Genomic DNA, 25,600 nt, shown 5'->3' with positions numbered 1-25,600 from the left:
TTGGCAGATCATTTCAATATCAATTCCAATTGTAAAAGTTGTAGTCAATCATCAGTCATACCTCTAAGTATAGAGTTAATATAAACAAAAATGTTGATGAGATTGACGCTGTTATAGAAGTGTTAGTGATTGATGATGTATAGCAGACTTCACTGACAATGGGCGATTTGACACGGATATTGATTCGATATTACAATTTATTAAAGACATTCTGATCTTGAAAGCTTAATTAATCTGAAATGACCTGTAAATTATCATTTTTGGTCGGATTGTAATTAAGAAAAGTAGTTTGATTAAATTCACAAAATAGCGACGTCACTTGCTTGTCGTGCCATACGAAATCTATGGGAGTTTGATTTAACAGTTTTTAAAAGTACGTCAATTAACTGGCAGTGTCAACACGTCTATTGGTCAAAACTTCACGCAACTGCAATTTCTCACGGTTTTGAATACTGACATTCTATAAAATTCCTGGTCAGAATATTTTCGAGAGCCACGAAAATGACAGACACAAGTGAATACCAGTTAACATAAATTTCTAGTTTTACAGAGGATAGTTTCTGGCGTTTACAGTTGCCTTTCGATTTAAATTTTTAAAATAACTTGACACCTGGCGAGCTTAAGGCCGTGGGTTCGATTCCCGCCTTAAGCGGTTCTATATTTTCAAGCGGTTCAATATTTTATAATGCGAATAGCTTTCCGCCGAGGGTTCTTCCGCGTGGAATTTTGTTTGTCACAGTTGTTTGTTTTGTATGTTATGTATGTAAATTAAACTGGGGGCCAAGTACCGGGTGTTTAAAAGAGCCTTTTTAATTCACAACGGCAAAGGTGAAATCGTTTTTGGTAATTTGTCTCCTAGTCCAATAACACTTAAAGCAACTATTTTAATAGCTACTTCAATGCTTTTTGGAGCATGTCCAATATGTCATGTAAATCGAAAAAAGACCCCTCAGCTATGGATACTCTCGATAGAGCTGATATTATGACTAAGCCCGGACTTAGTTCCGACATGTTCTGGTTAGTTAGATAAGCTCTATACTCTTTTGTGAAATTATCGCGATTGTATTGCTATAAATCTGACTGAGATAGGACGTACACGTGCAGTCTTTGATGTCAGGATGAAAAAGAATGTGCAAATACCACCATTACCACTTATCTCATTACAAAAGGGAAAAGGGTTCAGAAAACCATAGATGACTAACTTGATCCAATGCTATGATTATCAATATTATTCAGGACTCTAAATCATATTTAAGTTGATGATAAAGAGAAAAGTCTTCAAAGTTCTGTAGCAGTCACTTACTTTAGTCGACTTACAGACAGACGACCCCTGAGGAAAGACATCTTCAATGAAAGACAACTTCTATGAGTTAGAGACACTAGCTGTGGTGTGTGTGCTAAAAAAAAAGGTATGTCTTTTACGACTTAAAAGTTTCTACTGGTTATGCTGCCTTAAGAACCACGTTAAAAAAAAAGAAGAAATTTAGTTCCGCGAATAGTCCAAATACCAAAATTCAGTCATAGAATCTGACGACAACCCATCCAAACATCATAATCTCTTCAAATAGCAGATACAGTAAGGTTATCAAATTATTTTTAGTGGTCCCACGTACAGCTAGATGGCAAATATGTTGCGCTTATCGTGATGAAATCAAGCATCACAGACATTCAGAAACACATAATATAAGGACACTGTAATTGTACCTATTGGTTTCAAAAACTTGGAAAATTTGTAAAGAAGAAAATTATGTTAAGGCCTTAGGAATACATAATTCTGACGAAAGTACCTTTAGTGTTAATCATAAATCGTGACCATAATTCATTATTTGCCAGATTACGGTTACAAATGGATATAATTGGATATACTTAATATTAACGTTTTGACATGTTCTTATAAACTTAATAACTTTCACATGGCAGTCATGGCAAGACACACTGTAATTAAATTGATTATGTACTAACATCTAATGGACGTGTATTTATGTGAAATAAAAATTTGGATTTAAAAAGAGAAGTTTCCAATATATTCGATATGGTAGTTTTGAGAAAATTATAAAGTAAAAAGATTAATATCTGAATTTCATGCAAATATCCGTTATTGGTTATAAAATAAGTCATTACGAATAATATAGATTAGGTGAAAATGTATAGTGTGTATAAGTGCCTACAAGATTTTTCTCCCTTAACATTTGTTACTGGTTTAATATGAAGAATGGTTTCTAAAATGCATTATTAATGTTAAAACACTTGTTAACAAGTTGTCATAGAATTGTTTATCATTCTACTATATATGCTTCATATTGTAATATTGTTTGAAAAGTAATATTAATGATTTTAGAATAAATCCTTATTAGACGTGAATGCCGGGAGGCATCACGGTGTCGGATGGCCGAATGTAATGATTTTAGAATTTATATTGTATTTTATACGATTATTGGTTACTTTTAAATAGTCATTGCAACAATTTTAGTATTTGTATTGTATTTTAGAAGAACCCAAAAACCCATTATTAAATTAAAATACTTTATTTGATTACTTCCTAGGCATTTTGCAGACATTAGAATGATTTTAGAATTTATTTTGTATTAAATCCAATTATTTCATATTTATTATTTAATTTAATTATTTTAGATTTTTATTGTATACATTTTAGTATTTTAAAAATTAAGAAAACAGCTAATTATGAAATAAGTATTGCATTTGACTAGTTCCGGAGCATGCCGTCGATAAGTCGTTTTGAACCGGTCGACTTTCACTGATGGAAGGGGAAGTTACCTTATCGCTGGCATGCCGCTGGACAGGCAGTTCGATTTGAGCGTTCAAAGCAAGAGGTACTATTAAGATGACGTCATAATGTCGGAATTGTGTAAATCAGTGGTGCTGAAATACAAGTTAGAACAACCTACAAGAGTGTTTCATTTCACTAGTAGCAAAATTTGACAGACGAATGAGAAGTTGCGTGTACAACGAAGTCGAAGCGATGCGCGACAGTGGCGCTTGTCCGTTATACATCGCCTCTTAACACATAACGTCATATCAAACGCTCAAAACAAACCCGGCAATGTATCATAAAAAATTTTTTGAATGGTAAGTTATGTGTTTTTAGGTACATTCTTGAAACCAACGCTTGGAATACTTAAAAAAATGTTTTAAAATGAATTAACACTTAATATGATATTAAAATAACTTACCCGAGATAGGAAATATGTCCTTGCCTTTGGGAGCTCGAAGTTTTTGGCTTATTGCAATTAATTATCACACATTGAGGCATTTTTCTAGTTTTCGCGGCCGTCCGCATGCAACAACTGACGCGCGTGGACTGTAAGCAGCGGCAGCTCATTCCGATGATTTATCGGGATCGGGACACGTGAAGTAGGTGCGTTCGCGTTATCTAGGTATATCTATATCTGTGTGTGAAACTAATCGAGTATAGTTTGGATATGACTTTTTTTACTAAGCTCCTCCAAACTATACGCGACCAATACGCATACGCTGCGTACTGCTCGCGTATACTTTGTAGTGACTTAGACAATTATCTTCCTCCAAAATATACATCGTCAGTACGCATACGGACTAATCATGAATGTATTGTAATAAGTTCGCGATTTCAATGTATACGCGCGAGTAGTTGCATGCTCGTCATTTTGACTTATTTACCTCTCTTTCTATTACATATTAATTCATAACTAAGTTTTTTGGTGTTTGTATTCTGCCATAGAAAATATATTTGTTTTGGGGCTGATATTTTAGCAATTCTCCAATAACTCTTAAATTAAGAATTATGTATGTCAAAATGATTTTGTTCTTGAGATAAAAGCTTATAAATAAAAATAAATATCCCTGGACATTGTACACTAAGCAAAGCTTGTACTATGGGTATAGGTGTACCAGAATCTCATGGCAAATAGGGAAAATAAACTTTGTTGAGAGCAATACTGGGGAAATTGGAATAAACGACCTTGATACTGTTTAATATTTTACTTTTGTGACTTTAATATTAATGAACATGAAGTACGAATATACATTTTAGGTAGGTTTGTCTATGAAGAATGTTGTTATGCATCGGGTTTTTAACATGGGAAAATGTTTTGAAATATAAAGGATTGGCAGAAGCGAGACTTCAAACTTCGGCATAATTCGTGAGAAATGTCACTGTGAGTAACTTTTTGATTGACTGTCAGTGTCAGTGCGGGTTTTAATTTTGACAGTCGATTTACTTTTTATAGTTCCAAAATACTGAACTGTCCTGTCGATGACATTGACAGCGGGGCGCCACCGTCAATACCGAATCGCTGGTTCCGATTTTTGCCATGTTGGAAACCATCATAGTTGAACGATGGTAGCGCCCCCCTGTCATTAAGTTTGGCGGGACAGTTCAGCGTGGGTCATCTATAGAAGACTTTAAAATTTTTGATTTTTCGGTGACAGGTTTTGTATTTTGTTTATTCTGTTTTGTCAAATTCATAAAATGGCGAAACGTAAAGAATGTAAAATTGAAATGGAAAATACTATTAGAATTCAGTTGACCTCAAGACAGTGTTTTATTCACTAGTAGTTAGTAGTACCCAGTCAGTGGTAGGTAGGAGTGAGTGATCACGCCGAGGAAGTGCGCAGGGTGAGGGAATTCCACCCTCCTCTATGGGAGGGTTAAACATGGTCTAAGTCTAACAATTAATAAATGAATCGTATATTATTTTAAGTAACTAATTTTATTATGCATCATACTTATAACCTATCACTTCATTCAGAACTAGAAAACGATTCTGGAAACTTCTCCATTATTCAATCTTGCTTTATGAAATATTTTTAAATTTTCTTTACATGGTCATAACATTTTGACCATTCCTCTGCACCAATTTGTGAGATATACCTGAAAACCCCGATAAAGCAGCTATTAAGAATAATATAAAAAAACATAACCCTCCTTCTGACGCAGTTGGGTAATAAACTAAATGTATCAAAACATTTCAGTCCAACTTACTGTCAACTGACGACGCGCTTTAGAATCAAAGATTGACTTTGAATTATGCCTTATTTTACAATTCACATTGAAAACGATATGACTTGCCTGAGATTTTTCGACTTTTTCACAAAAATAACAAATAGTCAAGAAGAGATTACAAAATTTTTGCAACGGCTGACAGATTTCATTATTTACTTTGACAGGTGACAATTAAACCATAGACAATTTCCATATGAAAAACACACTTTTCCAATATTTTTGTTTGCCATGAGATTCTGGTAGACCTATACTAGATAACGGATATAAACATACTTAAATACTTTTTTTTGTAAATACATACTTATCTAAACCTTAATTCTTTAGAAATTTCCATCGATGTAAACAAACACTTGTGCACACAATTACACTATAATACTCACGTTTTCTTAATATCATACACATTATTTCACAAGCTCATGAAACCAACTTTATTCTCATGATGAAACAAATATGAAATCTAACATTGAAAACAAAATATTTTAACAAAATATTTGGATGGTGAAAATTTGTGCTTCATGTTAAAATGTCAAATCGACATTTGACGTTGAAATTTAGGTCCTATCTCTGGAAAATCTGTAAGACATAGACAATATTCATAGATAATAATCTGTAAATTTTATCGATTTTATTTCAAGTATTCAATTATTTCAATTACCAATTACTTTGATAATAAAATAAAATTAAACGAGGTTATATTCAACAATGTATTTTTTCTTCATTGAATGCAACAACACACTTTGCGAAGAAGTCTTTGAATTCAGCTTTATTATACAGACGAGTGTCACATAAAAAAGGCATTTCGACCACTTTTCGACTGGTTTACGATTTTATTGTGCACTTTGTCTAGACCCACAGCATAATTTAAATTATATTTCCTAAACAATTAAAAAAGGGAAAATTAAATTTTCTTTGATTAAGAAGATCCTATTTTGACGATCACATTACTGATCACAACATCAATCAGAAGAGGGATTGATCTTAATAATTACAAACGATCTTTAAAAATCTAATAATCGTCTGTTGCAGTCCGTAAATGACATTTACAGAATTGCGATTAACGAGAGATTTTGTCGCATCACTAGTAGATCAACTGACATAGACTAAAAATACGTCAATGTCAGTTGGCCATATTTGTTTACATTTAGGGAAATTTCTAAAGAACTAAGGTATATCTATATATATAAAAGAAAGTCGTGTTAGTTACTTCGCTTATAACTCAAGAACGGCTGAACCGATTTAGCTGAAAATTGTCAGGGAGGTAGTTTAGAGCCAGGAGAAGGACATAGGATACTTTTTATCCCGTTCGAAATTAAAAAAAAAGTCTGCTTATTTATTGCCATAAGGCGGAACAAAGTTCGCCGGGTCAGCTAGTTATACATAGAAGACACCCAGTCCAATACAAACAAATATGTTCATGCACACAAATTAATGTTTGTACTGTGCGGGAATCGAACCCGCTACCTCCGGAACAGTTATCCGTTTCGAACCACTACACCAAACGGTCGACAATTTTAGTTAATAATGCACGTTTAACTTTCTTCATTCACTCTCTCTCATTTTAAATGAATTATGATTACACTAATAAATAATTGTTATTTAATTTGAAATCTACCTAATCAATTTAATTTCAGAAACCACTTACATTAGTGTTATAAATCTAGATTATAATAATAATTAATTAATTTAAAAATGGCATCAGCCTGACCAGTGGGTCTAGACAAAGTGCCATTATAATCGCAAACCAGTCGAAAAGTGGTCGAAAAGCCCCTTTTTTGTATGGAATTTGACGGATTCGATTTTCGATTCGATCAAAAAGTGCGTTTTGTCTAGGGGGGCAGGAATATAAAAACCCTGGCATAGAGGCGCGTCAATTGCATTTGATAGTGCAACACTGAGTACAGTCGTACCTGTGTTAAATTAATAGGCTAACTTTATGTATCAGGATTCTGGATTACGGGCTAATTTGATATTTTCATAAATTAACGAAAAAATATTATTATAGGTAACCTGGTTTAAATAAATTAAATGAAACCATCAATCGAGTTAGTAGGATTTATTTTATTATTCGTCAATAATCAAATTCAGAACTTGAATAGTCAACTGCAATGTCTGCTCATGAACGCTTCAAACTCGGTACTTCTTTCCCAATTCCATAAAATTCAACACTTAGAAAGTGACAAAAAACTTTAAAATAGGTAGTTGAAACAAACCACAGCTAATTTTCATAGTGGACTGTACTATACGATAAACATGTCAGTCAATTTGACAACCTTTGTCGGAAACATTATTCAATGAAAATATTGTCCGAACCCTTAGTATTTCTCTTCGACAAATACTTTAACACATTGTGAACCACTTTTCTTTCACTACTATAAAAATATTTTAGCAATTTAATTCACAAAATCAATTACGCACATTTAAAATAAAGTTTGTTTACACTTTGACAGCAATAGACTGACATGCAAGGTGACATGTCAATGAAGTTTTCAGTTACTGTTGCCATTAAAAGAAATTAGTACCATTAGTTTTCCGCAACATGGCGAGGGTTTTTATGTTCCTGGTCAGGCTATACATAGGTAGTTCTTATTTCTAATCTCGAGGACAAAGCACGAGCATAATATCTAATAAAAGTAATAATTCCATATTTTACTAAATCAAATCAACTAAACACACTCTAGTCAACTGTAAGTGGTGTAGTATAGTTTGGAGCGAAGACGGAATCCATCCACGATACAAACTATACACGATCAGTACGCAAAATTCGTGTACCTATAGTTTGTTGTGACCGATTTACAAAGGGACATTCCAAAATATATGTTACGGTTAATGTGATAAATTGAAAATTATTAATAATAACCGGTTATTATGAATAATTACCGACAGTCGCGGTAAAAGTGATAAATTAATCACATTTAACAGTGATTATTTAATAATTCAACCTTAGTACTAACAAATTTCATAAAACAGAACAACATCTTGTGTACGTGCTCGTGTACAGCCAAACTTTTGAACGTTTTGATATCATATATTAATATAATTTGGCATAAAGAGTTTGGAATGTTTCTTGCATAATATTACTTTTCCATGATGCCTATAACATAATGTTTTGATTTAAAGTGAAAAATAGGTTAAGGTGCGGCGGGGGGTGGCCCTTGGGCTACCCCTAAGCCGCCTATTTAGTTTTATACACACATAAATGACCTCATATTAATCACATTTACCAAAACATGCGGTAATTATTCATAATAACCGGCGATTATTCATAATTTTCACATTTATCACTTTGACCGTAACATATTATACACGAGCAGTTTCCTATGGGTGCGTTCTGGCCATGTATAGAACGGAAAGACGCTTGACGATCAACTTCCTATGTATTACTTTTCTCTATGATCAACTTGCTGTATCTACTCTAATCCATATCTGTGGTTAGTACAAATAAAATATAACTTATGATGACTAGTTTTAGTAACAGGTAGGAATATTTTATTTTAATCAGTCATGTACCTTAGTGGCAGCCTATGCTGATTCGACTTGGAGGAGGTGTTGATCGCAACTTCGGTCACTGTCCGCACAAAGTGCCTTAGCATAGATAGATGCATGTGGATCATCTGCCTCTCTCTATCCTCAGGATGCTGTTATCACTCCCCCGCACTCGGCCCATAAGTAATATCGTCGCCTTATAGTGAAAACCTTGGTATTGCATTTTTTTCTCCTGTTTTTGCATTTCAGTCAATCTTACAGACTATAACAGTTTTGATTATAAAACTGTTATTAAAAAAATATAATAATAATATATTTACATATAAATTAACAAAAAAAAAAAACAAAAGACTGCGTGGTGGCCGTTCAAAAATTTTACAGCACCTCAGACCAAGAATAAAACACAGCACGCACTTTCTCCTGAAGAATTACTTCTTTTACACTGCTTTTCACTCCAACGCGTCGACATGAGTGATGTGTTGTTATTTCTGTTCTCTATTCAAATATTACATTGTGCAAATAGAGAGTATGTTTTCGCCTCAATTTTCGTTGAGCGTTGCTGGCTGCATTTTTCTTTCGTTAATGATGTTATTAATAACGTTATTAATATTTTATAGAATCTTTGGCGTAATCGATTACAGAATTGACAAAAAAAGTATCGATTTTTAAACTGTCATCGTGTCGTAATACAAAAAACTTTTGACGTTTGTTAGTGTGATAAATGGTTTTACCTTAGGTTTTACACAACCGTATTTTCATGAAGCTAAAGATAAAAATGGAGGGCAAAGTTGGAACAAAAACTTGAGTCAAATACCTACTTATATCTATCTCGCTCTCTGCGGCCCTACCTCTCTTTTTAGTGTGAACTGTAGTATTGCTATCTTCTGATTTAAATCTCCTTTTAAATTCTTCGAAATAGCTAATTCACTAACCAAATCAGAAGTTAAACAAATAAATAATTAATATTTGAAACTAAGATTACCTAGTTAAATAAAAAATCACAAAATTGTCGGCCATTTAGGCTTAATGTGTTGGCGAATCAGGGAATTACAATCCCAATTCCTGGGTAATCGGTACCATGTGGCAACATCGGCCCAATCCGGCCCATCATGGCGGTTGTTTACTATTTTGTTTATTAAGCAGTTAATTTCGTTTGAGATTGTTTACAGGAAATAATCATTGTTTTATCACAAGAATTGGTGCAAAATTTTGTAGTGCGTGGTTGCGGTAGTACGTGGTGTCCTGGAAGTGACATAAGATTCCACGCGTAAGTGTTTATTTCGTGATTTCCGACATTGGATCATTGTAAATATTTTTCACATTTTTTACAGTAATTTCTTCCTAAAACGTTTTACCACTAATTACACTTATCATTTTTAATGATACCTATGTCAAGAAATAAAGATTTTACATTGGTTTCATTGAATTTGAGCAATTTTATATTTTTTGTTTATTTAGAAAGAGCGAGTCTGCCCACAGAGAGCGAGATAGTGATACTTAGTTTGTGCTTCAAGTAGGTATTCGGAGTGTGGCCTCCATTTTTATCTGTAGCTTCATGCGTATTTTGAAGACCGGCGGCACCCGGTGGCGCTTGAATCTATGCAGTTTTTGACGTTTACTGTCAGATTTCATACATAAAATTTAGTTCCACAAAAATCCGCATGTCTTTTTACTTGAAAAGGATTACGGATAAATCCGCCGCTTTTTCTTTTCTCAGCCATTTCTCAAGGTTGTAAAAATCATTTCAAGTGTCTTCTACGTCTACGTAAAAGCTCAAAAATATAGAATTATCAAGATTACAAGTAGCTTACTTGCCCCTTTATAAAATTTGAATAGATTTTTTATGTGTAGTAGTTTCTTAACGATATTGTGGTTTATTTTTAGTGTAAGTGATCTACTTTTAAAAGAAACACCTCGTTCCTACTGTGCGTGAATATAGCTTCCACAGATGATCTTAGCTATCAATTTCAAATCAAAGAAACTTATGAAAAGGGAAGAACGTATTCTTATATAATGTTCCAGTGACGACGTCCAGGCGCCAGCATTTTATGATAGGTAAGTACGCAGCTATAAAAAACTTATAACATTAACCTTCTAAAATCCGCTAATGTGTGTGTATAAAATAATTTATTTATTGTAAGTTAAAATTTACACAAGTAGTATTTTTTTAGGAAATTCTAATAGGAGTCCTATTGGTATTTATTACATATAAATTACTTTATTATTTTAATGGTAATTTTTACATTGCTTGTTAATAAACAATGTTTCAACTTTAAAACATGATCTACTCTTGAATTTTTACATTGTAGGTTTAGGTCTACATTTTATTTTTTGTTACTTATGTTTTTCAAGATTTTACAGCTTGTTTCTAATGCTACTTCAATTGCATTTTCCTGCTTTGCAAGTACAATAACTGTACTGCTAGAACATTTTGTTACAAAATGTCTCATAATTCAACTAAGTAGGTATCGCAATGTTAAGCAGGAAGTGTCATTAACTCATCATAAACAATAAATGTATTTAACTATAAATAGATAAATAGGCATTTTGTATGAGGTAAATAACATCCATCTAGTTAAATAATGTTGGATATAATATTAGAATTATGTTAATCCTCAAAGGATTCACACATGCAAAGTATTCTAGAAACTTTTAATATTTTACCTAGTGCACATGAAATCCCATAATAATATTTAATGATATTAAAACTTAATTTGGTGCTGCGCAATGGATCGAACTTTGATTTTAGCTAAGGTAAGATGCGGCCACTTAACATTCAACTTAAAATGCAGTAGATACTAAGAATTACATCTTTGTACCTTCATATATCAAAGTTTAAATCAGTGTTGTTATATTTACACAAACACCAAATTACTGTATTATTTGTAATGTGTGAATATAATTTTAAATGTGTCATGTTAATAATTGAAAGAAAAATAACTTATTAAAAACTAGCTTTTAATGCTCTAAAATGAATAAAATAAAATATAAATTGTCTCGAAATCCATCACCATATGATTAAAGGCTTGTAACATACCATGACATGTTTTACTAATATTTCATTTAATAAACAATGTAAAGTGAATCAATCACCAATAGCTATATTCCTATTATTTTATTTTAGTACCCCTATTTTCCTACTAGTCTGCTGCATGCACATTGCACAATGTACTCATCTAACTGGAACTGTTTCAGTGGCATAGTCATGAGGTAGTAGATACTATTCAATTTTTTTTTATAAATAAAAACATAGGTACTCTTAGGTTATTTTATGGTATTATTTAATTTTTCACAGAAAAAAGTCCCTAAATTATTTGGTTAAACACAAACTAAAAGTAGGTACTTACCTACCTACATGATAGATAATTCCAATTAAAAGTAGGTACCTACCTACCATTTGGATTACAAAGCAAAACATTTATGTATGGTGGTGGTGACATAAAACAAAATTTTACGTTTCCAATTTTATTACTTCATACTTTTATGGCAGTTATTACTATAAATATTCGTCAGTTGCAGGTTCACTTGGGGTAACTGACAAAATACGGTTTTTGAGTTAAATATACAGTTTTTCTTAGTTTTTTCTGCTCTTTCGAATGATATACGTAAAAAAATTCTAGCTTTAAAAAAATTACAATTACACGGACATTTTCAGGTGTGAACTTTTCAGATTTCCTTCATAATTTTGGTGTAACTGACATTGTAATAATTTTACCAGGTTGAATTGGTGTATCTGTAATAATGTAAAAATTTTGCTACAAAACTTTGCAGTTACACTGATTTGCTAAGGTTTATAACATGAAATAAAATAGGAATTTAGAAAGTTTTAAGGCATATTACATTATCATTATACCAGCAGTATCAGTTAAAGAAGTTAAAGTTAGCTCAACAAAAAAAATTATTGAAATTGAGCAAACTATCCAGCCAACTAGGCGTCACGCGCGTTGCTAACATTAACCTGTTGTTACTCTGTTACTTTTATTGTTGTAGTACTCATGACCTTAATTCAACATTGCTATAAAGAGGTGGGATTTTAAATCCATTTTGTTTTCAATTTAAGTTGCCCCGTAGAGCTAAATACGGTATTGGTAAGTCAAAGCTTAAAAAATATTTAAATTACTTAGTTTCACAGTAATACTTTAGATATTTCAATATTTTCTGTCTTAAAAAAATTAAATACACATATTTTCTTGATTTTCGTGGCTTTTTTAACATTTTTTGATGAATAAAATAAAAGTTATTTTTAATAAAATTAAAAAAATAATAAAGAAAACGACAAAATGTTATTTTTTTCATGAATTCTCCTATTTTTTAATACTTTTACATAAATTATACAGCAACTAAGTAAACAAAACCCAGCAAATTCATCAAATTATTTCAAATTTGGCAGTACCTACACCAATTTGACCTATGTTTTTTCCAAAAGATTGGTGTAAAATTAGTGTAACTGTCAAAAGTACAAAAATACATTGGTGTAACTGCAATTTATTTCCTTAACTAAGACATATTAGATAATTCTTTTTATTTAATCTGAAACCGCGTAGAATTCTAAGCATTTCTGTAAAAACAGATCTAAAAAAGGTTAAAAAGGAAAAAAGTTATGTCCAATTTAAGACAAAAAAAAACTTTAAACGGCTCTACTGAAAAACTGTATTTTGTCAGTTACCCCAAGTGAACCTGCAACTGACGATATGTTCTAGGTGATAAAGTACGTAATGTGAGAATTTCTTCACTTTTCTTGTATGAGCTATGACATAGCAACCCGATATTGCACCCATATAGATATCAAGAGACTAGTTTCTAGTACTTTTTACAAGTAAAACTGGTATCTAGTCATGTAAAATATCGATTTTTATTTATGTAAAATATCGATTTTTATTTAGGATGGACTATTCCTCGTGATCTTTTTTTGGCGACATTTTTTAAACGTTCTTTATAGTTTATTTCTGCCACATCAATCCACTGCAGTTAAGCCTCCCCTGATGTGGAATGCATCAAATGCAATCTTCGGTATTTGAGAAGTATCTATCGATGGTAGAGCAGTAAGCATTTTGACGGTAGAGTACGCATAATTGAGAAATACTCATTAATTTGCGTCGCTGCCGCCTCCGCTTATTTGCGCGACTGTGGGTGTGCTAAAGCAACTTTGACCTTTCTGCATTACGTATTCAGACTCGGCCTATTTAGCTAAGAATGGTTTGTTTGCGTTTTAACAATAAACATACCTTAATATATTCGCAACCCTTCCTTTTGACTAGTTTTATTGAATTATGAAACATTTAAATATCGAGCATAGATAGCCAAAACCAAAAGTAATTTTGGAAATATTTAGCTCTACCCTTTTCTCTTAAATACCATTATTTGTTAGTACCTAATATAAAATGTCGATTTGACCCAAAATCGGGCACGAAAAAATAGGATTTAAGTAGGTTAATCCATCACACGTCTAAATATAGGTGCTTACTTTTATGATGAATGGGCATTCGGTTGATAACGATCTCTCCAGAGGGTTGCAGATATTTTTCACCTTTCGAAAAATGCGTCGTTTTTGTGAAAAAGAACGAATGTCATAGGTGCATAAAAATTCAACCAGTTTCATCGGGCCATTATAACTCTACATAGTCTACATACTGACAGCAAGACTCGCGGTGAGCGTGGACCAATCTACCGAGACTTCAGCCAGAGACGTAGCTAAGAAATATTAAAAATGTTGAATAATTCAAAACATAGGTACCTATTCGAGACGCTGGCAGATCTGCGACGCGGTTACTAGGCAAAAACAGTCACTTTTTATACCTACGCCGTGTAACTGGCTAAGCTTGAGTTGCTGACAAGGTCGTTTGTTAATTTGCAGCTCTTTCAAATAAAGTTAGATTTAAAAGACTATCAACTACTTAAATCACTTACCTCGACTTAAGACAACAAGTCTAAAATCATTATTTACGTAAAGATCGCATTTGACCGAAAATATTATATCTCCGTTGATCCAGCTTCGCTGCGCACCAGCAAGAATGGTCTACTCCTAGGGGTACTACAACGATCGGCCATCCCTGGATCTCGGCTTTTCTGCCACCCTACCCCTGAGCGTCGATATCACTGCTTTCCTTATTTTGAGATGATTCCTACTCCCTAGGTCTTTACCATTCGAATTCAAAAGATTGTAGGCCTAAAAGCTTGTTTCATCACAGTATCGATGTGTCGCGCATGCAATGGGAAATATCTACCCACTCGCTGTTGACAGCTTTCACTTCCGCACTTCCGATCAATTTCCAACGGCAAATAGGCCCCTGACTAACGACCCCAGCATACCAGGAAAAATGTTAAATTTATCTGTCCATCATTATGTATGTACTCATAAGTTATTAGTAAAATAATTTGCGATTTTCCTGTCTCGTTTATTAATTAATAACTAGAAATAATAGGCAATTACCAGTAAAGAATATGAATCAGTACTCACACTCATTAGTGTCGAATTAATGCAAACAGCACTCGTTTAGAACGTTACTCTAATATTTTTACGACAGATAATATTGTTAAGGAAAATACACAAACGTTATGAATACGTACCTGTGTGGTATATTTATATCATCATCATCATTTCAGCCACAGGACGTCCACTGCTGAACATAGGCCTCCCCCAATGCTTTCCATGTTGATCGATTGGTAGCGGCCTGCGTCCAGCGCTTCCCTGCTACCTTTACGATGTCGTCGGTCCACCTTGTAGGTGGACATTTATATAGGGTGTTTAAAAATCGAGCCTTTAAAAATATGCTAACGATGCAAACTTCAGTGGCCACGACACACAGGTGGGTTGTTTGCCGCATCCAAGCACAATTAACCAGGCTGCTGCGGCTGCGAGCTCGGTTCATTAACCAGAATGAAAGATGTTATTATAGAGCTTAGACAGGTAGATTTTTCTAGGATAACTGCAATTTTATTAACACTTCAGTTTTCTATTGTAAATAATATGGCACAAAGAAATCAAATCTCCAAATACAATAGGCATGATCACGCTCGTCTCGTTGTTATTGAAAATGGGTAGTCAATATTATCAAACTACTTTGAATTTTTTAAATAATTTAATTAAAATAGGTAAGCAAAAAAGTAACAGTTAGCTAGTGAACTGTAAGCTACTTAATCCAGGATAATTATGGAGGATATAAACATAAAAATCTAGGTTCTAAACTAAACCCATACATACCTACATACTGACCAAATCGCAGTTAGACGAGTGCAGACGCTAGTCATAAACGTGTCGTCTGCATACTCGAATGACGTCTACGACGATTGTGTGTACCGCTTGCTGCAATTAATAATATAATAATAATAAATATTTATTTTCATAAAAAGCTAGGTACAATACAAGGCAACAGTAGTTATTGCACTAGGCTCGCAGACCTGTGTCGCAAAAACTATAAGTGGGTTTACAATTTTTGAAATATTATTTTAAGTACTGTAGCTCCGGTTCATACTAATGAGTTTAGAATAAGGGCGACTTTGAGACAAAATAAAAAGGTTAAATTAACAAAATATAAAAAAAAGCAAAAAACAAAAGTGTGAGTGTGTTGAGTAGTGTGTATTAGTGAGAGTGTTGTGTAGTGTGCATTAGTGAGTGTGATGTGTAGTGTGTATTAGTGAGTGTGATTGAGTGTATGTAAGCGCAGTTGTTAACAGGTAAGGGCAGCATAATTATCAGAAACTAGATGTTATTGGGAAGAATCTGTTCTGTTTCCCTATATGAAAGGTCCAGTAGCCAGGTTTTAATTACCTGTTTAGCATGTCGTGAAGTTAGATTTTTTATGGGACATTTTTTGACCACAGTGTTGTAGATGAAAGGGTGGGAATAGAGAGGTAAACGTTGAGCAAATTTTGAACGGACTGAAGGTACGGGAATTTTAAAAATGCGATGTTTTAGCAGGGATTCGTAAATTGGAGAGTTAAGAGTCTTTTTATGTAGCGAACAAGTAACCCGCCACACATATAATTGCCGTACGCTAAGAATTTCAGCTTCTTTGAAGAGTAACTCTGTGGGGAAGCGATATGGTTTCTTAAGCATGACTTTCAGGACAGCGCGTTGAGCTCTTTCGATTTCAATAAAACTAGATTTGATCGCCCCACCCCATACACTTATACAATAAATCAAAATGGATTGACAAAGTGAGGTGTAGACCATATTTAGGACATCTCTAGGAGCAGATCGTCGAAGTGATTTAAAGATGTATAGAAGTTTTCTAAGGCGGGCAGACACCGCTGACACTTGTTTCTTGAAAGAAAGTTTGTCATCTATCTGCACTCCCAGGTATTTGATTTGGCTGGTCCTTTCTACAATATCACAGTTACAATTTGTAGTTGTCGCGGTATCGCTATTACCTGCTATTGTAGTTGTGGGTTTGCATTTATGTATTACTAGCTTTAGCAGTGTGTTGGGGGAGGAAGCGCTGGTTTTATGAAAGGCTAAGTATTTTGTTTTAGATGCGTTTAGGGTTAAAAGGTTGCGATCCATCCAGTTGGCTACATGTGACATGCCTTCTTCGGTAGTCTTAAGAGTGCTTTCCCAAGATGAGGCCTGGAAAAGCACCAACGTGTCATCGGCGTAACATATAGTTTGTGCATTGTCCAAGGACATATTTAGGAGATCATTCACGTACATTATGAATAAAGTGGGGCCAAGGATGCTTCCCTGGGGTACCCCAAATCTCACTGGTAGCGCGTTGCTGGTGTAATTACCGACTCGGACGGATTGGTGTCGGTTGGTGAGGTAACTTTCGAACCAGTTGAGAGGAGTTCCTCTAATACCGAAGCATTCCAGTTTTCTCAAAAGGATCGACGAAGACACTGTGTCGAATGCCTTCGCCAGATCTATGAAAACCCCAATGCAGCACTCCTTCCGGTCCAAGGAAGAGGAAATTGTATTAATAAGCAGAGAGACAGCATCTTCCGTAGATACCCCCCTTCTAAATCCAAATTGAGAATTAGAGATAAGTTTGTTTTTCTCTAGATATTTAACCAAGCGCTTATTGATGACTTTTTCGAGTAGTTTCGCAAATATACTGAGCAGTGATATGGGCCTATAGTTTGACGGGGAGCTTTTGTTTCCATCCTTGTGGATGGGTGAGACTATAGCTTGTTTCCAGCGCTCGGGAAATACGCCCGTGCTGATGCTGAGATTAAAAATGTAAACTAATGGTTCTAATATAATATGACGTATTTGTTTAATTAATTTAGGAGTATACCCGTCTAAGCCAGGTGCACTCTCATCCTTCAGCTTTCGAATAAATAAGTCTACTTCATATTTATCTGTCGGTGACATGTAGAAAGATTCTAGCGGTGAATCTGGGATCTTAACTTCAGTAGCCAGTTCAGTTTCAGTAGCAGAGAGTTTTGTAAGGATTTTGTCGGACAAGTTTTTACCAACAGATGTAAAAAACGCATTTACAAGGTTAAGTGCTTCGTATGGATCAGACTTACTCTTGGTTAGATCGTTTGAGTTGTTATTATGACTGGTGATATTGCAGATATCCTTAATGTTTGACCACAGTTTTTTAAGGTTATTTCTATTGTTTATGATTTGTTCATTATAATACTTAGTTTTGATCCTATGTAATAGTTCAGTGAGAAAATTTCTGTAACGTTTATAGCTAATTTGAATTATGTGATCAGATGGATTTCGCTTTGCCTGTAGGTGTAGTTTATCACGAGTTTTTTGACATCGCATTAATCCAGGGGTGATCCAGGGTTTGATGTTATCTTGGGACCGTCTGATAGTTACAAGTTTGCAATTATTGACTAATGCCGCGTTTAGTAAGTCAGAAAATCTATCTGCAGCAATCGAGGCGTCATCACTATTCAAGACATCCGACCAATCTGCTTCAGACAGCTCCAAGGTCAGTCCTTGTAAATCAATTTTATGTCTAGTTCTTTTGGGAGGACGTTTTGACAGATGAGCAGTGGAGAGACCGGCAATACAAATGTCGTGATCTGTAATGTTGCTGCTGCACACCAGACCAATTGCGTTTCCAGTTGGATTTTTAATGTAAATGTGGTCCAGACATGCTGTTTTGCGTGTTGGTTCGGTTATTGCAGGTATCAACTGATGTTCGGCCATAAGGCATGTGTAGTCAGCTAGTTTCTCGCTGGGGGTATCGTTAAGTAAGTCTAGATTTGTGTCGCCTATGACGACTATAGTTTTCATGGATTTATAATTCACTAGAATATTGTTTAAGGAGTATAAAAATTTGTCTACATTGCTAAAGGATGGGGATCGGTACACTCCCAAAATGAGGATATCATTTATAGTGATGGTTAGGAAGTTGCATTCATCGCAGAGTGGTTCGTCAACAGTAGGGTTCCATTTATCTTTAACATAAGCAGTTATTCCACTACTCTTGTTGATTGAATTTCTAGTGCGGTACGCACAGTAGCCCGGAATTTGAGGGATGATGGAGTGTTCATAGAGCCAGCACTCGGTCAATATTATTATGTCAAGATCTACAGTAAGTCTATTTAGAGTCACTAGAAATTCGTCAAAATTATGTTGGATACTTCTAATATTCAAAGTAAGGACCTTCAGGTTTAAGTTTGTAGTTAAATAAGGTAAACAATTCTCAGGACTGTCAAGTGCGAGACATTTAGTTTGTAAAATATTATCTATATCCGTTAGAGCTTCCATTTAATTTATACTTAAATTTACGTAAGGGGAAGTCCGCACTAGACGTCCTGAAAAGAAACATGATATGCTTAACTGTCAACTGCCTGAAGTGTAACAGAGAGTAGTAATGCTGATCTAAGTTTGAGTATACTATGTGGTTGTGTGTTGAGTTTTGTGGTGTTGAGTTATGTGTAGTGTAGTGTTGTGAAGTTAAATACAAGATAACAGTTTGCCATGCCAATACAGATTTTATGTACCGGAGTTCACTGGGATTTGAGATTTGGATCTGATTTAATTAACCTATTGACACAAATATTCCACAATACCTACCTATCTAGATAATTTCGAATTGCGTTCATCTGCTGAGCTTTGGACCAGCAAATTGATGGCGTTTAAACAATTGATTCGTTTCATTTGACCCCAGTCAAGAGGTCAAACTGACATGTTCACCTTCATACTGCTGCAATAGCATATCAATAACTGAATAATTTGTTTGGTTAATTATTATTTTCTTTTACTGTGCTAGCATATTGAACTCTTATCAGATGTCGCTTAGAATTAATTTTCTAAAGCAATCTGTTTCAAGTCACATATGAAGTGGAGATATCACACTCCATATGTGACTTGAAACAGATTATATTTTTCAAAAAGGTCGCTGCGGTTATTTATAACGGTGATATCTACTTAGTAGAATTCGTTTGAGGCAATCGGCGAGTTATTCGTAACTTTGTATCACGATATATGTATTTTATTAAATAGAAATCTAGTCCATAGGAAATGGTTATCGATGAAATCTGCGCCCTCAAAACGTGATAGTGCACAGAACAATCACTAATCCGCTGTTGCCAGACTGCCCGGATCTGCACGCCGCTGACTGCGAGTGCAAATGATGGCAAATCATTTTAAACACTAGCACTTTATGTAGTTATAATAAACGTGTTTTTGCAACAAACCTGCAATGGTCTGATGTGCTGGGAACTTTGTTAACTAGTATAGTGCCCACATCCCCACAACAAATTCATTGTAAAAGCAATCTAGCTCAGATCTAGCACAACTTTGGAAAAACGTCATATTTTAAACACGAGCTAAAACAGTCCATGTTTTGATTGATAATGATAACTAACTAAATTTTGATTAGTTTACCCATTCCCTCAGTGTCATCACGCCTTTAACACTTAAAAAACTGCAACGATTCGATTGTTTGGAAGCTTGTAATAAACTTGTTTTGTGCAATACAAATTTAAACACTACGCAAGTAGGTAGCCACCAATGTTTACCTAGTCTAGTTAGTTGTTTGAAATAAAGCATCTGCTCTGTTTGAAAACCAGGGCAAGTGCAAGACTGTGTTGCAATAGGTTTAAAAATTCAATTTATAATGGTAAGCTTAGAAGAAAAGTAATCTTGAAGAGATGCAGTATAACAAAAAAAAAAAGAAAACACTGTAATAGTTATTTTTAAAAATAACCCATTAATGTGGTGGAACGTGGAAGTCAAAAGCCTTGGGTGTGCTTGCTAAAATAAAAGAGTCATCAACATAGACAAGTTGAGAAGAAATATAGTCATGCTCAACAATATCCAAATCTTGTTTTACTCAGAGAACAATAGATTCATCCTCTTTGCCAAGTTAGTACTTTGACCTTTATTTTTGAAGATAATATAGCGACTAAGAGTACGATGCCTATTATTGAAACGAATATCTTTAGAATGGTACTTTCGCCGACCCGGTTTCCGAGTGAATAATCACTGAAACTATTCCAGTCATTTCAAAGGATAAGGATTTCGCCATACAGCCTGAATTGACGGGCGAGTAGAGTCGCAAAATTTCAGCATCTCAGCCGTGTCTTTTAGTAAATGAAATTATGATATTGTATACTGCTTTACCGAACTCGGTGATACTTATTTTAAATATTACATGCCCATTTAAAATATTTTATGTAAAACTATGATCTTATTGCTAAATAAATTATTATCCTTATCCAAATGTATGCCGAACACCCGATATCGCCCGATTTATTTGGACAATCGACGCTCTACGTAGGGACTTAATACTGAACGAAGTAGTATGTAAATTGTTTGTATGTATTTCATAATGAAATTAAGCAGATTCACCTGTCGTTTAATTAGCTGGTTAATTTTGCGAATACCTAGGTGAAGTTGACTAAGAGTAATTTCGAAATTAAAGAACAATACGACGCCTACAGCAGCTTCCCACTCAAAACTGGAGATTGCTTTTGTCGTTAATTTTAGCCGAGGTTCTTGTGAATAAACATTTAGTTGCAAGCAATGAATGCAAACATTACAATCGTCTTTGTTCAGTGTTGTAATCCTCTGCTAATCTTAATTTAAATTTAAGCAGAAAATTATAAAAAATAATAGTAACTGAAGTTAAAAAGCTTGTAAAAAGGAAGATCAACGTCTTCAAGCCAAGGTAGGCAGATATTTTTAATATTTAAATTTCATACTACCAATTTTTTTTTACATGAAGCGAACAATAGTCTGAAAAGTATGAAAAATGCTTTTTCAATTTCGAGACACCAGTAAGTTGATAGTTGACATACTTACCTAATTCCATAATTTTCAGCTGAAATTGAGGTAAAGCACTTGTAAAAACTAAAATTTCAACTCAGAGCAACCAGTAACCCTAACCTTGAACAATTTCCGAAGTGTTGAAAGTTTCGAAGTGCCGGTGTGAATCAGACTGTGTTGGTATTTCACGTGTTCAAACGCCTGAAATAGTCAGTGCACCGAAGTAATTAGTGCGGGGAGGTACTCCTCGGCTCTCCGTACTTGGCACCCTACTGAACTAAATTAATTTTAGAGCTCTGCCTTCAGTCAGCAGTGCCAAGTCAGAATCAGGAAGCTAACAACCCAAAACCCGCGTGAAAAGGTCCTCAATGGCTTGGATTGTTGGATGTCGTTTCAGTGATTGAGTGCATCGTTGTGTTAAAGTTTACTTTGTACTGAAATAGTGTTAAATTGTGCGAGTTGTTAAGTCTAATAGGCGGCCTTAATGCGTGCATCTGACTGGGCGAAGTAGGTGAGTTAACATCTGGTAACATCAAAAGCGTTTACGCCTAAAGGCCATCTGCGTTATATGTCCATTTGGCGATAAGCAAGCAAATGAATGGGTCTAATTTAGAACTTGCGTAATGAAAGCGTCAGAACTGTGAACATACATAATTGTTATTATCGATTTTAACTAATGCTTTAATATTGATAGTGATAATCACATGTTTCACGTTAGACATAAGCCCCAATTATCGATGTTTTTGAAAATTAAACGGCAATATGAAATGTTAAATATTTTTTATTTATTTAATAAGTAATTATCTTTATTCTAACTATACAGAACCTAATCACATCTCACTCATAACATCTATGATTGACAATAATCAGTTCAATGAGATCACAGTTTATGTCTAATTATTACATACGTGATGTTTGCTTACTCTATAACCCAGCTATGCATATTTATTGATCTTAATCGTTAAAGTTAAATAACATTTAATAACGTATGACACGTTATCAACAATTTTAACAACTCTAACTAATATCAAAATTACACAATTTAAGAAAACACCTTTGAAACCATTTACATAATTATTTTATAATAGTAGAATGCTATTTTAAAGAATATAAACCTAGATAAGCATATTTCACATATCATTTGTGTCAACAAATCTTTTATTACGTTATCAAACAGTGAGCATATTTTTAATATGTTGCTCTACATACGTGTTCATAAATTCTACTTCAGTTGATTACTGTACTGTACAATGCCATTTATACGTCACTCACGATATTTGTCCCTGATGATCTCGGCAACTATGTCCCTTGGCAGCATAGTGGCTCGCGCGGTCTTCGTCAGGGCAGCTTTCGCGGTCCGGCCCGGCCTCCGGCTGAAGTATACATACACGTTGTAGACCAGCTGCCTGGTGTCCGCAGGCAGCTCGACCCTGGAGTCCTCCACTCCCTCCCCCGCCCGCCCACTGTACAGCCTTCTCCAACTGAACATCGTCCAAGCGGTCATGGCCTCGTCCCCGTATTGCGCCGTCTTGCCAATAACTTATTCCTCCCTGGAGATACCCGCAGTTATTGCTTCAATATCCCAGCACAATTTATCCTCTAATAAGATATTCCCCAAGTTCATTCAAGAATGTCACAAACGCACTTAGTTTTGTCAATTTCCAAATTATTATCGAATCGATCGCTAGCGTCGCGATATCCATCCGATTGCGGAGCCTATCTACAACTGTTAGACTTGCGAAGGCTTTTGAAGGCGACATTGCGAATCTGGTCACACGTTCATGACATCCGCTGCGTTAGAACGTGACCACAATTCCGTGGACGTCGGCAAATACGCGGCGAGCCGGCTTGTATTGCGTATGCTATATGTGCTTCGAGTATGACAACCTTGGCCACAGATAGTCCAGTGGCCGTTATGAAGAACAAAGTACACCCACGGAGTACCATGTACGAACGGATACACCGTTGTTCTATAGACACTTTTAAAAGGTCGACTGTTTGTGTGAAATCAATATTCATAACGTTAAGTGTTTGCAATCGACTAGATTCGCACAGCACCTTAGAAATTAATGAAGTCAAACATTTAAGCGACAAACATTGCGTTGCAACCGTAGATTACCTACTGTACACAATGTAGAGGAGGACCTATTTAAAGTTTTAGTTTTTAAAATTCCAATTGCTTGAGTTAAATTCAGGCCACTAATCTATAAATAGTAATTAATTATGCTCATTTTGACGGGAATAATAAGACGATGAAGGCCTTGAGAGTCTACCATTAACTAAGTAGGTATAAATGCCCTTTCAAATGAGTGAATCATGGATGGTGAATATGGTGATGAGGTACCTACTTGCCTTAAATGCATATTAATCTAATTAGTATTTTTTTCCTTAATATTAGTCATATCATCACGTTTTACTGCACATGTGCGACAAAATTTTATGGTATTTCCAAAATTATCTGCTCATTCAGTTGCGTTTGTGGGTCGAACCTAAACTGTCGTTATACTCTACTAAACATTACTTGTCATTTGGTCTATTGTTGGACCAATTTTTGGGGGGATATTGTTAGTAGAGCCAGATCTAACGGTGCCCTGTTGAATACGATGAACTTGGCGGAAATCGTTGCAGAATAGACAATAGTGCTGCAGTCAATTTTACGGTAGCTAAACACTTTCAACAGCGGAACCATGTCAGTGTCCTCGCTTTTCTGCTGCTGATGTAGCTTCGTTGGAAAACGGAAGGTTAGAATAACACAAATTAATGAGCCTCTGAGTTCGTGACTAATTAATTTGCTGGCCGAACAAAGTACAGTCAAATAATACCAAACTGAGCGAACCACTTCTTTTAAGTTGTCGGTGACTTGTTTAACGCCTACACAGATGAACGTCTTATCCATATTTGAGAATCAAGTATCTGGTCTTTGTTGTCAAAAAAAAAAAAATTATCTTGTTATTCACGCGCATAGACATTTTATACAATAATTTTACGGGCGTCCCAATCGAAACGCCATCATAAATCTATGGAACTCAAAATTTTCTGAACTCAATGTTTTGTAACAAACTGGTGATTTGTTGACATCTTCTCTCTCGTGTGCGTTTCCCCACTGTATGACGACATGTTTATATTTAGGATTAAAAATTTGTTTACATTAGTTAAGTCGTTGCATCAAAATGCATCGCGTGCGTGACAATGGACAACACGCATAAGTTGTAATATTAAGTTAAATTATGACTTAATTTAAAGTTTAGATCACACACGTTACACTAGTTTTTATTTCACCTCAATCCATCCAGTATTACCGAAGATAGAGCCTCGAGAAGTTTACGGACTTTTTAAAATTTTCAAAAATTTCCAATATTCGCGCGTGACGTCACAACATGATTTTGCAGCCCCCGCACGTTAACCCATTTACCACTTTTTGTCTTTTTCCAACTAAAATAAAATTTTACCTAACTGACAACTGTTGTTAGTTGTCATCGTTCAATCACATTTCAAACTAGGCGCTAAAAAGTAACCATTATTATGCCACCTATTGCCAATTTTGTGCACTAAGAAGCCATTTTTACATTTATGCACTTAAATATAAATTTTCTGGAAAAATAACCAAGTTTGTGTCTTTGTGCTCAATAACGAGTAAATAGTCCAGTTATTTGTTAATTTTACTTGGAAAGTTTTCCGGAATTTTTGAAAATTGGTGAATAAATAGATTTCGCTATGTTCTTTCCGAATTTTGTGACCTCGTTTATAGCCGCGCGCGCGCCCGCTTTATTGAAAAAAATCCGCCTTAAAAAAGGTTTTTGACAACTACTTTTTATAATTTTTGGGACATAGACAAGCTAAGAAGCTTTGATAAATGTGATAAATTTCATGTTATGTAAGTTAAATAGATTTAGAGTTGTGAAACAGTAAAATTAATGTACCTGCTAAATTGCGAGTTCTTT

At 34.7% G+C, this 25,600-nt stretch overlaps 1 protein-coding gene across 1 annotated transcript in view; it reads left to right on the top strand.

Moving 5' to 3' along the window:
* Positions 1-10,075: 10,075 nt before the first annotated feature.
* LOC135072583 (protein numb) overlaps positions 10,076-25,600 on the top strand; it is a 50,974-nt gene continuing 35,449 nt past the window's right edge. Inside the window, exon 1 of the mRNA XM_063966555.1 lies at positions 10,076-10,540. The gene's annotated coding sequence lies outside the window, so the exon portion shown is untranslated. The remainder of the gene's footprint in view (positions 10,541-25,600) is intronic.

The sequence above is a fragment of the Ostrinia nubilalis genome, chromosome 6 (genome assembly GCF_963855985.1).
Source record: "Ostrinia nubilalis chromosome 6, ilOstNubi1.1, whole genome shotgun sequence".
In the NCBI taxonomy this organism is placed as follows: Eukaryota; Metazoa; Arthropoda; class Insecta; order Lepidoptera; family Crambidae; genus Ostrinia; species Ostrinia nubilalis.
Note: the sequence above shows the minus strand (reverse complement) of the source record. Positions and strands in the feature narration are given on the sequence as shown.